Source organism: Uloborus diversus, chromosome 2 (genome assembly GCF_026930045.1).
Source record: "Uloborus diversus isolate 005 chromosome 2, Udiv.v.3.1, whole genome shotgun sequence".
Classification (NCBI taxonomy): domain Eukaryota; kingdom Metazoa; phylum Arthropoda; class Arachnida; order Araneae; family Uloboridae; genus Uloborus; species Uloborus diversus.
Window position 1 is genome coordinate 78,455,892 of NC_072732.1, and position 15,027 is coordinate 78,470,918.

Sequence of the window (15,027 nt, forward strand, 5' to 3'; positions counted from 1 at the left end):
AGCGTAAAATTCACTTCTCTTATTCTCTGTGCTACTCGTCTCCTAAAGACTCGTTTGAATCCAACATTTGGCACGATATCTCAGTTGGCAAAGCAGTTCAGCTCAGAATGATACTTTGTGGCCAAGCACAAGAAAGCACCATCGTGATTAGTGGGTTTTTCCAGCGACGTTCAACTGAAACGCATGGCCTAAGTATAAATCTCTGACACGTTACACATCGCGCATGAGGCATTCTGTCTGGCTATTATCACATGCAGCAATGTGTTTGTTATGAGAATTATATGCAGTGTTCGAAAGTTTGCTATTCATTTAAGTTAAAATTTCTAAAGCTAAGAAATATGACCAGATATTTCTGGAATGTTATTCAAATGATTATCATGAAAAGAACCATAATTTGCATTTTGCTCAGTTTGCAGTACGGATATCAAGATCGCACATGGAGGAGCTAACGACATCAGACTAGAGCCCCTTGAAAAGGACAGGCTGACTTATCCGACATATTTGTTCTTAGACAGAACTGGATCCAACCTCATTTCTAGTCATAGATCTTAAAATCGAGTAGATGTGCCCTCTCCTCGGAGCGCGTGTCAACATCCCCCGTTGGACATCACGGGACACCCCTCACAAGAAACTCTTTTCCTTATCAAAGAGAATCGCTTTCGCCGCGACCATTAGCACAATTAAGAGAAATAAAAAGCGCAATGGACACTTTGTCCGCGTGTGACAGCTCATATGTTTGTTTCATTAAAAGTAATTAAAAGGTGGAAGGAACAAAAGATTTTTGCTTAACAAATCACAAATGTATGCGCGTACTTTAGCAAAAAATGTTGTTCATTACCTTTTTTAAATGAAATTCAGGACAAAATGGCAGCTTTTTCATAGAATGGTTTATTAGATGATATTTTTCCATCATAACTTTTGTGCAGACGCATAAGCTATTTAAACTTTTTTCCAAGTGCCTTAAATACTGAGTATAAATAGATGTCTTCAATGTTAAATATAAAAGAAAATAATCTTAAACAAAAATTAACCTTCTAAATTTTATTTAAATCAAATTTTTCAATTACAGATAAATAGATAAGGGTGGCGACAGATCAGGGAAAAGTAGGGAACTTTATTAATCAGGGAAATATCAGGGAATTTCGAAAAAATAACAAAAAATCAGGGAAAATTGATTTTATGAAGAAAAAAATTCTTTTTTGCTTTACAAAATTAAGTACTCTAATTCCCTACGCATTTTCCGGCAATTATCTGTTTAAGAAAAAGTAAAATAAATGACGTGCGATTATACACTGCCGCATATTTGTTCATCTTTTTTACTAAACGTCAAAGTATTGAATCTTACTTATTAACCACAGGATGAACTTCCAAAGATTGCTTCTGTGTCTGTTAGGTTGTTTATTTTACCTAGCTTGAAATTTCCTTATACGCTTTCAATGCTATGTAATATAAACAACCACACAGGCAAAGAGGAAGCCTTCATTCCTTTGCCTTTATTCCATTGTCTCGAAGTAATTAGTGTACTGTAATCGCGATTTCAAGAAGAAATCTTTGGTTTTTGAATTAAGACCTTAAAACCTTAAAAGTTATTACTTCTTCGCATTTTTAATTTAATTGCTAGAATTGAACTTTCAATTAAAAAAACTTTGTTTTTTGCTGTTATACTATTTGTTGTCACCGCAGATTATAAAGGTTTTCTTTTCTTCAGACTTAAGGGATTCTTTAATTTTATACCAAGTTGTATTCTTCTTTTATATATTTTGAAATTAACTAATTCATTTTTTTTTCTTGCATTTCAAAGTTGTTTGTTACAAAAGCAATCTAAGATTTTTTTTAGTTACATACTGAAATCATTTGAAATAGAGTTAACTTGTGTACTTAAGTAAATATCTTAATTTTTTTATTGTTAAAATGCTGTATTCATTCATTAAAACCTATGTTCTTGATTAGAGAAAAGCGCCCTATGGATGGATGTCAAATGGTTTCATCTGTTTTGCATAAATATGTCAGTTATATAAGAACAACTACATTACTTCAATTCTTTCACTATTGCTTGTTATTCTTGCAACAATTATTATACTGTTTGAAAACTTAGTTCAAAATAATTTCAATTACTTTTTAGTTCTATCATAAATACATATGTTTTTAAGAGTAATTTTAATAGTTTCTTAAAATTCTTATGCTAAGTGGTTTCCGGAAGTAAAGTTTTTTTTTTAATAATTTTCTATAATCTTTCCATGTAGAAAAATTTAATATACTGTTTTGTAGGGTTTTTTTTCCCAAAAAAATTGACTTGATATGTTTTTAAAACCATTTTATTAAAAAAGTAGCATCTTTTTAAAATATCTTTAGTTCAACAACTTTACGCAACTTAAAACGTTTAAAATACTGCATTTTATACAAACATACAATGGATTTCAAGTAGAGCAAAGAAAGAAAACATTATCATTGGTAACGTAAATCAGGGAAATTTGGTGAACCTAATCAGGGAAAAGTCAGGGAACTTTTTTTCACAGTTCCTGTCCCCACCCTGTACATTCAATGTGTACTTTTTCAACAACTTTTGAAGCCAGTGAAACAATTTTTCATAAAACCATGTGTAAAATCCCAAATCAATTAGAAATACAAATGTAAATAGAATCGAATATCAGTTAATTTAAACAGTTTGCCTGCGTTACACCCCAGTAATATATTAGTCAAACACTATGGTTTGTCGTGATTTTTAGCCAATTTCAATTTTAAAAAAAACTACATGAATGGTTGTTTGACTCACCACCTTTTCCCATTTTTTTTTTAATTTGTTCCACAAAATGATAGTTTTGACAATTTAAAATCAAGACTGAAGAAAACTAGTGATAACTGTTTAAGACTATTAATTTTGTTAGTCTCTCACATATTGGTCTATGTGAATTAATTTCATTGTATGAATTAACTGCGTTATACATTCTATAGCTTAAATATTTAAAACCGATTAATTTTATAAACTTGTTAACGTGATTATCAGTTGCTTCTGTTTCCAACATGATCTCATTTAAATTTAGAAAAACATTATTCGAAATTTTTTCCATAACTTTTGTGGTCATGAATTTTTGTGTTTTATTCCCAAAACTTTTCCACACTGTCTACTAACACATTCAGTTCTGCGCATATATACATCTTTCGTTCTTTCGATGGTTGCAATAAGCTATTCGCAACTCCAGCACTCGAATACGCTACCTTGCTGTGATTTAAAAATTACAGAAAAAGGCAAAACATTGCGTACCACATGCATCTGTTGGTAAACACAGGCAGTTTGTTATGAGTATTTATTAATGCATTCGATGGTCTTAGATTGCTTTCAACAACAGAAATTGTTTTGTCCCTTAATGGAACAAAAATGTCATGCATACAAACAAAATTACTAGGCTTATTAGCAATTTTTATCTATGGCATGCGTTTTACCTTTTTTTATCCGCCATTGGTCGGTAGCTGCAATGCCACCTATAGTTTGTTGGAGTTGCGGATTATACGTGAATGTGTCCCAAAATTCTTAAATTTTACTAATACAGTTTTTTGGTTTGTTGTAGTTAAGGCTGCATTACTATCGTCGCTGTTCACAACAGAGTGCAAGTTGCAGAAGAAAAGTTGCATTCTTCCAAAGCATTTTTGTTATGCTTCAAATTTGAAGGTTGTCAAAATCAGCGCAATTCGAAAAACTGAAATCTTCAATTTCAGTATGAATTAATAATCTTTTTTTGGTACTTCGAAACTCCGTTGCAACCTGATCGCACTGAAAAATGTTTCGAGGTGATCCTGATTAGGCTTATAAGTCTATGTAGTTTATAACTGGAATTCGGGCACTTACATACGTTTTATATATTCCTAGCACAGTTTTCATAGAAATTATGAACCCTAAAAATCTAGTTTTTCGCCGACATCCTATAATTAATTTTCTGTAACTTAATATAATACTCCGCATTAGTGATGGGCATAATCGAGATCTTTTGATAATCGAGATCTCGGGAATCGAGTACTTCTGATAATCGAGATCTTTTTAAGTCGATCACTCGAGTGATTGATAATCGAGATCTTTTGAAATCGAGAACTCGAGCGATTGACTTCTCGAGATCTTCCGAATCGAGTACTCGAGCGATTGACTTCTCGAGATCTTCCGAATCGAGTACTCGAGCGATTGACTTCTCGAGATCTTTGAAATCGAGTACTCGAGCGATTGACTTCTCGAGATCTTTTGAATCGAGATCTCGAGACGTTTGAATCGAGTACTCGAGTAGTTCATTTTCTGAGCTTTTCCAAAATTGAGTTGACTGCTATGGGGGTGCCTATTAAAAGGGGGTGGGGCATGGCGCAGCCTGTGCAACTAAAATTTTTAGAGCCGATTTTTTGAGAGGGTTTTTTAAATCTCATTTTCGAAAGGGGGGAGGGGGTCCATGGCGCAGCCTGCGAAACCGAAATTTTTAGAAGCGGTTTTTTAGAGCTTTTTTTTTTTTTAAATCTCATTTCGGGAGGGGGGGAGAGCTCTTTCTGGACGGATGCTCCGTAACATTTGAGATGGTGCGCCATCGCCCTGCGAAAGGGGGGAGGTGGACACCCTTGACTTCAGTTGAATTCCCGAGTTGTTTTGGCAGGGGTGAGCTCGAGATAGGAATGTGACATTTATATAATAAAGGCCTACCATTTAGGGGTATAATAAAGGGTGAACCCTCCTGGCTTTTAGAAGTTTTAGGTTAAGCTGGGGGGGGGGGGTATTGACACCCCCCTTTTAGAAGGGGAATCAATACCACTCCCCCCAAATTCCATGAAAAATTCTAGTTTTTACATTTAAGTGGGTCTAGTTTTTTATTGTTTTCCGATAAAATTAGCAGATACATCTTTTGTCCCCTTACCCTCCGGTAAAGTTCGAAATGCAAGCTTGTTTTAGGGGGTCGATTCGATAGATTTTAGTCTTCATTTTGGGGTCGCAATCCTTGGGGGGGTGCAGGTTCGACTAGATTCCCTGTTAGCTTGTCAGAAACTAGGAGCTCGGCATTTGGGCGACTGAGTGATTTATTCGAACGGTTATGCATTTAAACTAATGCTTTTCAGTTATCACGTGATTATTTCGAATGGTTTCGGACTCTCAAACACGAAGTTAATAATGTAAACAAGTAGGGAATAGTTGCTCTGCGCAAAAGTACTCATTCTTTCCTAGTTTGTAGCTTTGTTTTTTTTTTTTTTTTTTTGATGTTCTTGTTGAGAGTAGTTGAGTATATTTATCTGATTAATACAAGAGGAAGGAGGGTAAAATATTTCTGATTGCGTTTTCCAGAGGATTGGGATTCCCGACGCATTGAAAAGTGTACAAGTGTGGCTTGAAGTGCATTGAAGTTCATGATTATTTTTTTTCTTTCTTGATCCGCTCTTTTTTATTTTTATTTTTCATTCGTCGACTTTAGGAATATGCAATAACAGTAAAAGTGTTGGGAGTGAAGTTGAAATGTTTCTGAGTGCATTAGAAAGAAATATTGAAGTTTGTCGTGTGGGATTAATTTTAGCTTCCACTCTTCGGCCCAATTTTTAAATAAAAATTACATTTTATACAGATTGTTTTTTTTTTTTTTTGAAATTCCATATGCAAGATATTTGTGACTTCTTGTGTGCGTAGCATTTATTTTCGCGTGGGTAGTTAAATTTAAGTATTTTGCTTGTTTTACTCGCTTCTGTTTATGTCATATTCCTTATAGTTTCGTAAATGTTGATTAGTATATTATTTACTCAACTTAAAAATTTTCAGTCAATTAATGTGCTGATTTTATGGGGTTTTTTTTTTTGTAAAGTTGAGGCAAAACTGCTGAAAATGCTTAGGCTCGCAACGGTCCATTTCGGAACTTAAGGTTCCGTAGCTACGTTTCATTTTCCGTGCGCTGGTCCTCAAATAGGTTAAAATTGATTGTCAAGTTTCTTTAAAAAGCAAATTACGTATTCGGTTTTCAAATCAACCGAGATGCTCGATAACCGAGCATTCCACAACAAACAATATATTATACAAGAGAGAGCGCGGGGGAGGGGGGTAAATGGCGCAGACCGTGCCATTGAAGTTTTGAAGAGGAGAGGGTAACTTAAGCGGGCTTTAATTTATTTTAGGGGGTTCAACGTCGCATTTGAGGGATGAGTGTCATCGTCATGGGGGGGGGGGGCACCACTGAATTATAAACACCTTGCGTTTAAACATTTCATAAACGTTTTAAAATTGCTGTCACAGCGTTAACAATCGCTTTAAAACGTTTACTCAACGAAGTGTGCTCTCTGAGTAACCCCATTAGAAAAAAAGCAGAAGCAATTATTTGATTAAAAAACCTTATAAAATGACAGGGGTGAACGTCCGTCCCCTGGGCGAGCTTTTTATGACAATCCCCCCCTCCCCCAAGAAACGATAATCCGAAAAAGGGCTAAGACTACATTAAATTTTCAATTACACGGTTTGTACCATACCGGTCAATGGCGCCCATATGCAAAATTTTAGGGGGGGGGGGCTCAGATATTTTCCCCATGGTTTAATAGGATATTTCCCCCATAGAAACCGATTTCAGTACAGATTAGAGTTATTAAAATTTGACATTTTTAATAACTTATTGATTAATTGCTGGAGAAGAAATGATTTTACATTTTTGCAAAAAAAAAAAAAAAAAAAAAAACAGTACTAAAAGCAAGGATGTCCTAATTTCAAAGAAGGGGGAGGGGGCTTGAGCCCCCACTTTGCCCCCCCCCCTATATGGAAGCCCTTGATACCGGTTTAATATATTTTTAAGTTTAACAACTCTCAAGTTTAAACCTGCTAGTGTCGCCCAACGACTTGCCCATATTATCATTATCCCTCACTTTTTAATAAAAATTGTACATGCGTATGTATTTAATCTTAATAACTGTCAAGTTCAAAACAGTATGGAAAGCGTTTCTCTATCCTTTGCTTCAAGATTTCACCACCGGATCACACCAGGGGCGGATACAGAAAACCATTTGAAGGGGGATGGTGGTCATGCTGAAGAAAGCCCTCCCCCATGAACGAAATTCCCGTTTTAAATACAAAAAAATTCTGAAACTTTTTTGGGGGTCAATAAAAAGCCGAAAATCGGTCAGGAATAAGGCACATAATTGGGGATAAACGTTGCAAATTAATTTCATAAGCAATAAAACAAAGTAGTAGTTCAAATATTTTCTTTGAAAAATAATTGATGTATTGAAAAGATAAGATACTGTCATCGTTTGCATTTTATGCATAAATTATTTGAACACAATGTGTACGGATACTATTCTCGAGAGTTCAGGGGGGGGGGGTAGGACCCCCACGACCCTCCATTGTATCCGCCACTCACACAACACATGCCCCTCCATAAATCTGCTCATATGATAATTAACAATTTTCGTTCTAAAAATATCGTTCGATTATTAAGGAATCTCTCAATTATCGAAAATTGGAAGCCAAACATTCAACTATTACCCCATTCGAATAAAGCAAGAGAAAAGCAATCATTCGATTTTAAAAATCATTCCAAATCTATCCGTTTCAAGAGCAAATAGCACCACCTATGAAGCTCTTCCCCCAAGAGCAATACACCCAAAAGAGACAAAATCCCCTAAAAATTACAATCCCACAGTTTACGTCAAAACTCCCCCCCCCCCTTCCCTCTTATTTGCACCCATAGGAATGAATTACACGAGAAGTTAACCACTTGCTTTATTAAGAAATAACTAAGTACCTTTGTGCCGAGAAGTGACATGAAATAACAAACGTTTTGTATCCCAAATATACAGAGTACTGCAGAAACTTGTTTTGGAGTTTTAAAGTACCCTTTTTTCAACAAAATAGTAAGCTTTTACATATAAGGGGTCATTCCTTTGTTACGTATGGATGATTTTGGCCATTTTTGACCCCTTCCCCCCATGTAAGGGTACGTAAGGTTTTTCAACCCCCCCCCCCATTCTTACGTAAGATTCCATTTCGTTTTTAGAAATAATGAAATAACTAATCTAATATCACTGCAATCGAAATTTAATTCACTATTATTAAATTAAACCTTTTTGCGTGAAGAAATTTCTACTAAAAAGTTGGAATCTAGACTGAATGTGTTTTCGACATTTTTTTGTATATGATGCGATAGTAGTTTAAAATAAAACATGCCATACATTGTGTAATTCTTTTATTATGTTTTACATAATTAATTCTTCGTAAAACAAATAAAAAAGTCATCCTAATACGTTTTTATTTTCCAGACGCAAATGAAACATCGGCTTGGAAAATACTGCTTAAGAATGCGTTTGAACCCCTCTCCCCCCCCCCAAAGTATGCAGACATTTTTCCATCCCCACCCCCACGGGACCCTTACGTAATTAATGAATGGTCCGTAAAGACATCCAGTAATGTCCTTACATCCACAATCTCACTATTTTGCGTTGAAAAAAGGGTTCCTTGAAACCCCGAAACACGTGTCTGCAGTGATCTGTATATTTGGGCTCTAAAACGTTTGTTATTGCCTATTACACTTGTATCATTACCCAATCGTATAGTCGAAGGTGAACGTAAGGGGGAAGACGTCCCCTCAGGTTTTCAACTTAAGTATTCCCCCTTTTTACCTGAACTATAATTTGAATGCCTCTCAAGTTAGAACCTTATATAAGTGCCTCCAACCTTTACTTCCACCACCGGGAGACACAACACATGTCTCCCACAGACCCGTCCATGTGTTTATTCATTAACACCTTTCGCTCAAAACATATCATTAGACTACCAAGCATCCCCAAAGAATCATTTGATAATCAAGCATTCAACAGTATACATTCGATTATAACACTATTCGAATGAAACATTCGAAAGGCAATTATTTGATTGTAATACTATTTAGATCGCAAGGGGATCTATTCCTCAAGTGTGCTGGCACACTTTTTAAAATTAGGGATCCTCTCTCCCCCTCAAGAAGGACACTCCCTAAAAAAAGTCTAACGTCCATTAGGAATTTCAATGGCTCAGTCTGCGCAATGACCCACCTCCCCTGTGGGTTCCTCAGCGCAGCTCGTCTTTCTGGGGGAAGGGTTAAAAGGTTTCAATGCAAATTTTTTCGGAAGACAGAAAAAAACCATGCTCATTCATAAGTAAAATCATTAACTTTTCAAAGTCAGCCCTTTGACCGCCTAAATGACGGATCCGCTCCTGCAACTAAAACACTTCAGAAGCAAGGGTGCTCACCCGCCCTGAGGTCAAGCCCCCCCCCCCTCAATATCACAGAGACCTTCCACCAACAAATGAGAAAAATACCCCTTAAACCCCCCCCCCTAAAAATGTCAATAGCAGAGTCTGCGCCATGACCCCCCCCCCTCCATAGGTGGGCACCCTTGTCAGAAGTCAACTATATTGAGAGGTTCATTCGATTATCAAATCGATCGAAGAATAACACTGCTCGAGTGATTGACATCTCGAGAACTCAATATCTCGAGAACTCAACATCTCGAGAACTCAACATCTCGAGAAGTTCAAAGCGAGAACTCGAGCAGTTGATCGCTCAAGAACTCGGAAAGTGACAATCGAGAACTCGAGCAGTTGATCGCTCGAGTTCTCAGAAAGTGATAATCGAGAACTCGAGAAGTTCATCGCTCGAGAACTCGAAAAGTGATAATCGAGTACTCGAGAAGTTCATCGCTCGAGAACTCGAGAAGTGATAATCGAGATCTCGAGATACGATAATCGAGAACTCGTGGTAATCGAGTTCTCGAATGATCTTGAATAATCGAGTGATTCGATTATGAGAACTCGATTATGCCCATCACTACTCCGCATGTACAGTAAATTGTTTAAAATATTCAAAATTTCGACTCTTTCGAATTTAGTTGATCTAACAGAAAGATTTCTGTTAGAAAGTCTAAATATTTGAATAAGATTGGCACTAGCATCCCATTCATCAAACCTTCGTTCGCTAGAAAATCTCAGATTCACACCGATTTCTCACATTAGTATGAAAATCTTAAGACAATCCTTAGACTTTTAACGACGCTACGCATTGTTATGTCATTGCTGCCCGAGAAGAGGGAGATAGGATACCTGGATAGGGAGGTAGGAGGAAAGTAGGATTGGTACTTCTAGTGACCAATTTATATAAATAGTTTGGTCACTAGAAGTTACTTTGAGTTTTTTTTTTTTCAAAATCATTGGTCCTTATTGATACCACCACTTGTTTTACAGCTTTTTCTAATGGATTTGCTGAGTGGGACCAAGTAGCCCTAGCGCGACCCTACTTGAACCCAATTTTTAACAATAGAAAAAAAAACAAAGAGTTGTTTAAAAAAGGCTTAAGGTTATTAAGAAGAACGTCTGAAAAGTGGTAAAAACAAGGTTATCAGTTCACAAACAAAGCATTCAGTGTAAAACTCTCAAAAAGTATGAAATTTCAGATCCAAGTAGCCCCACTTTACGGTACTCGAAAAACAAACCATTTACAAAATCGCGATTACAAAAATATGAACATCACACATTTCTGGTCGTGAATGATTTTTTACATTTCATTTTGCCTCTTTTTAAAACACTTGTCATAAAAAATTAAACTCGCTAAAACTTTACTTAGTTTTAGGGAAACTTATAAGCGAATTTTTCTTCTTTAAAAGTATTTTCTGAAAGAGCATGCTTAAAAACAGGATCTGACCATTGTTTAAATAATTTAACATTTTAAAAAAATTACTTAAATTGGCGCGCTTTTAATGTTTATGCTTCTGTTTGATGACATCACAAATGATGAAATGCCATTCTGTGTTGCCATTCACAGAGCAAAATATTTAATTCGCATCTTTACTTACGTGTATTGGCAACGATATTGTTGATAGCAAGCGTCGAGTGCAATTTTAATTCGCTTCTTGATTATCATTACATGGAATCGCGGTAGAAAGATGCGGCAAAGTGCATCATTTGTGACGTCATCAAGACCACGCCTTGTTTCAAGAATCTGACATTTAAAAAAATTAATTTAAAAATTAGTGTTGGGGGGGGGGAAGTGTTTTCTAGATAATTTGATTTTCAAATTGAATTTCTAACTTTGTATACATCTTAGGTTTACAATAAAATATAACGCGAAAATTTCATGAAAAGGAATTAATTTTTTTTTTAGATGTTTTTTCCCCTTCCCATGAGGAAGAGGAAGTTGAAAAATATATATATATATATATATATATATATATATATATAAATAATAAAGTCGGAGTCGAGTGCGGCAATTTTTCTTCCGACTCCGCAGCCCTGGATTAAACGGATTTTTGGTCCCAATGCGCGAATAGTATTTAGGTCTGTGTAATAAGATTTATTTTGGTCCGAAAAAGCAGCTGGTCCTATTCACCAGTGGTCCAGTTAAGTGGATTCCACTGTAGATCTTATCAATATCAATGCAGATTTTAAATTTCTTTATTTATATAGAGCGAATAATACAATAACACTTATAACAATTGCAAATAGGAGTAACAGCTGTAAATGACTAGATGAAACATTAAAATTACAAGTAAAACAACATTCACAGATCAAAGTTGAGTCTCTCAATTAGACTTTCATTTTTGCACCATTCCGTGGAAAATTTATCTTCGACAAGAGCAAGATTTTCTTCAGGTCTGCTATGATACCTGTAAAAAAAAAAAAAAAAAAAAAAGAGTGCAAATAACATTTAATGTAATTTAAAATACATTCCATTTTGAAGTTCATTGTGTTTCCCTGTCAGTAATTTATGTGTTTTGTTTTCTCGTGGATTAACAGTCGGTATGGTTGGGCCCACTTTTTTATAAAAGAAAATTTATCACTGAAATGTGTTTCCCAATCCCTGACTTAATATATTCTAACAGCAGCACACCACATTGCCAGTTAGAATATTCATAGGCGTCGGAAGCGGGGGAGCTGGGGGAGCTTGAGCTCCCTCTATAATATTTCAGACCGGCTCAGCTCCCCCGGAAAAATTCTAACCGTATAGCTTTTTGCAATACATTGTCAATCTCAAACCTGATTTCAAAAATGAGATCTATCTTTTTTAGGAATTTCCACATAAAAACCAACAACGGAAAGAGATGGAGTGGTCAGTACGGTCAGTACATTTGTGTTTCCCTCTTTTCAAACCTCTCGATTCCCGGAAGAAAAAGAAAAGTATTAGACAAGTTATGTACATAGGAGTGTTTTCCGCCCTATCCACTTTGAGCTCGTCTTTCGCAAGTGTATTACACATTACACTGTAGCTCAGTTTAATGTTCTTAGTTTTGCATGCCATTTGTATCTCACACCTCCACTAAAAAGAGATAATTGTGAGCCAGTTTTGTATTTAAATATGAAGGTGCTCCAGACACGTATCAAAAAGAAGGTTTCTAAGGTAAACAACATCTGACCTTCCGGACACTATTTAAAGAATCTCCGGCGAATCCTTTTAAATTCGTTGATTAAAACAAACTTGCAAAATATGAAACAAAAGTTAAATTAAAATACTGTGTGGTCATATAATATTTTTGTTTATTGCAATTATCAAAAAAAAAAAAAAAAAAAAAGAAAGAAAAGAAAAGAAAGAGAGAAAAAAAAAAAAACAATGCAAAGGAAGAAAAGAAAAAAAGTCCAATTTACAAACAAATTTATTTAGCATTTTTATCCATCGTTTCTTTCTCTTTTTCATTTTTTTTTCATTTCTTCATAAAAAGTTCAGCCCCGATCAAAGAAAATTCTTTAGCGAGTTCTCAAAAGTTTAGCAATGTAATTATAGAACAAAAAATAGTTCTAAACTAATTTTCGAGGGATTATGATCGTATGTTTCGGGTGTTAAATACCACGTTTCGATCAAAAGATAAGATCAGATTGCGAAAATATCATTATTCGATGGTCTATCGAAACCAAAAGTGATCTTCTGTCAGGGGACATAGACTAAAAGCCTGATATACATATTCTTCGAACAAATTTTTAAAATTCTATAAAAGTTATATTTATTCTTTTTGATTGAAAATATTGTCAGAAGAAACAACCTAAATCAGTAACATACCCAGAAATTACTTTTTCGGATACATATCATTGCTGTGATAATAAAAAAAAATTTATTTTTTCCAGAACTATCCCACGGTAGAAACCAAAAAAAAATTTTTTATCCCTTATTTTGTTATATTTAAACCGTGAGTGATTGATCTTTTCATGAAGTTAAAAATTTGGAAAGATAAATATAATTTAAAGAATTCTAAGATACTACAACACAGAAACAAAAATTCTCACTAATCAAAATCGGTAGTGAAATCTCCATTAGAATATTTATTTAAAAAAAAGACTTTAATAATTGTAAACACTGTTACGATGTTAAAAACTGCGAGTTTATTGAAAACAAAAATTTTTTTGAACATTTAGACTTTATGAAGTTACATTTCTTCTTTTTTTTTTTTTGTTTCCTCAAAATTAAGGTGTTTTTTTTTTTGTCACAGATATGTTTTTATGCTAAAAAAATGCATGTGGAAGAGAGCACTTGAGCACCCCTCAAAAAGTTTGAGGTTCTGGGAATCTTTTCATATCCATTTTCACGATTAAAAATGTTCCTTTTCACTTATTATTGTTAGAAAAAAGCACCAACAATATTTCATAGTTTCTCTGAAGTACTTTTACTACTATTTATCTGAACTATACAACGAACGTTTTATTTATACACATTTCAGGCGCACTGTTTCTCTTCTCCTCTGTTTCTAGTTCTCATAAAAGAAAGTCTTCTAAATGCTACGCTGCAAAAGCCCTCCCCTACCTCCTAGATTATTAAAAAGCGTTGCAATGTTCGTTTTTAGAGAGCGATTTCCTGAAAATTCGCGGAAGAGAACCCATGACTGAACACCTTGCCCTCCACAATATGGTAGATTATATAATATTCCGTTTAATTTCAAAACATTGCTATGCCTCTAACATTAACAAATATGATCTATCTCGAATAATTTTCGGAGAGCGACACCCGAAACTCCTCTCTGATATCAAAAAAGAAGGATGAAAATTCAGTTTTTAAAACTACAATTTCTAAAACTTTAAGGGGAAGGAATCTTTTCCAATAACCTCATTGAGGAACGCTCTCTAAGACTTCAATTTCTAAAAAATTCCAGAGAGCCCTAGAAATTCTCCCTCTCCCTGACATCATTGAAGACTGTCTTCAATTGCGTTTTTGGAACTTCAATTCTGAAATATTGGGAAAGAGATGTAAATCGATCGAGGACAATCCTTGAGTCATATCATTTTCCCTAACGTCATAAATATGGTCTGAATTCGCGCTTTAAAAACATAAATTCCGAAGAATTTCCAGGGAGGGCATTCGAACATTTTCTCTCCTTAACATTACCAAAGACCGTCTAAACTACGTTTTTAGAACTAAGATTTCGGAAATTTTCCGGGGCTGAAGCCCCAGGACCCCCCTATTGATATGTGCTTATCTTCGAGAACTGACCGACCCCTTCCAAAAAAACCAGAAGTTTTATCCCCTCATTCTCTCCATATACTATTGAGGCGGTGAGAAGCAAGAGGATGTAAGTAGCAAAATTAAAAATTTGGAGATAACCAGTACAAATAGTAGAGGAACCTTTCCTCTGTCTTGGGGTGAGAGATAATACTAGTATAACGCTGGTAGTTGCTGCTGTACAGCATGATTTAGAAAAAATATCAATGAAGGCTTACCTGAGACGTTATCTTTAAACGCGTTTTACTCAAAACTTGAAGATATCCACTTACATCCCTTTGTTTCTCACTGCCTCAATTTATATATTAGATATGATTGAAAACATTACTAGGAGCGGAAGACGAAAGGATCGACAATCATTTCAAATAAGAAAATTTTTTTCAAGTGCTCCCCCCCCCTTCCCCGCCAAAAAAAAAAAAAAAAAAAAATCTAGTGGCGCTACTGCTTCTGTCCCTTGGATCCCTATCATGAGCCCCAGCTCCCCTACATTTATATACTTCCTACGCCTCTGAGAATATTTCATATTTTTTTCTTCTATAAATTTTCACCAATTCATAACTGGTGGCACCATTGATTAAATGCTGGT

At 35.2% G+C, this 15,027-nt stretch overlaps 1 protein-coding gene across 1 annotated transcript in view; it reads right to left on the reverse strand.

Annotated features, from left to right (window-relative positions):
- Positions 1 to 11,397: 11,397 nt before the first annotated feature.
- LOC129217119 (protein lifeguard 1-like) overlaps positions 11,398 to 15,027 on the reverse strand; it is a 36,252-nt gene continuing 32,622 nt past the window's right edge. The window contains exon 12 of the mRNA XM_054851372.1: positions 11,398 to 11,625. The gene's annotated coding sequence lies outside the window, so the exon portion shown is untranslated. The remainder of the gene's footprint in view (positions 11,626 to 15,027) is intronic.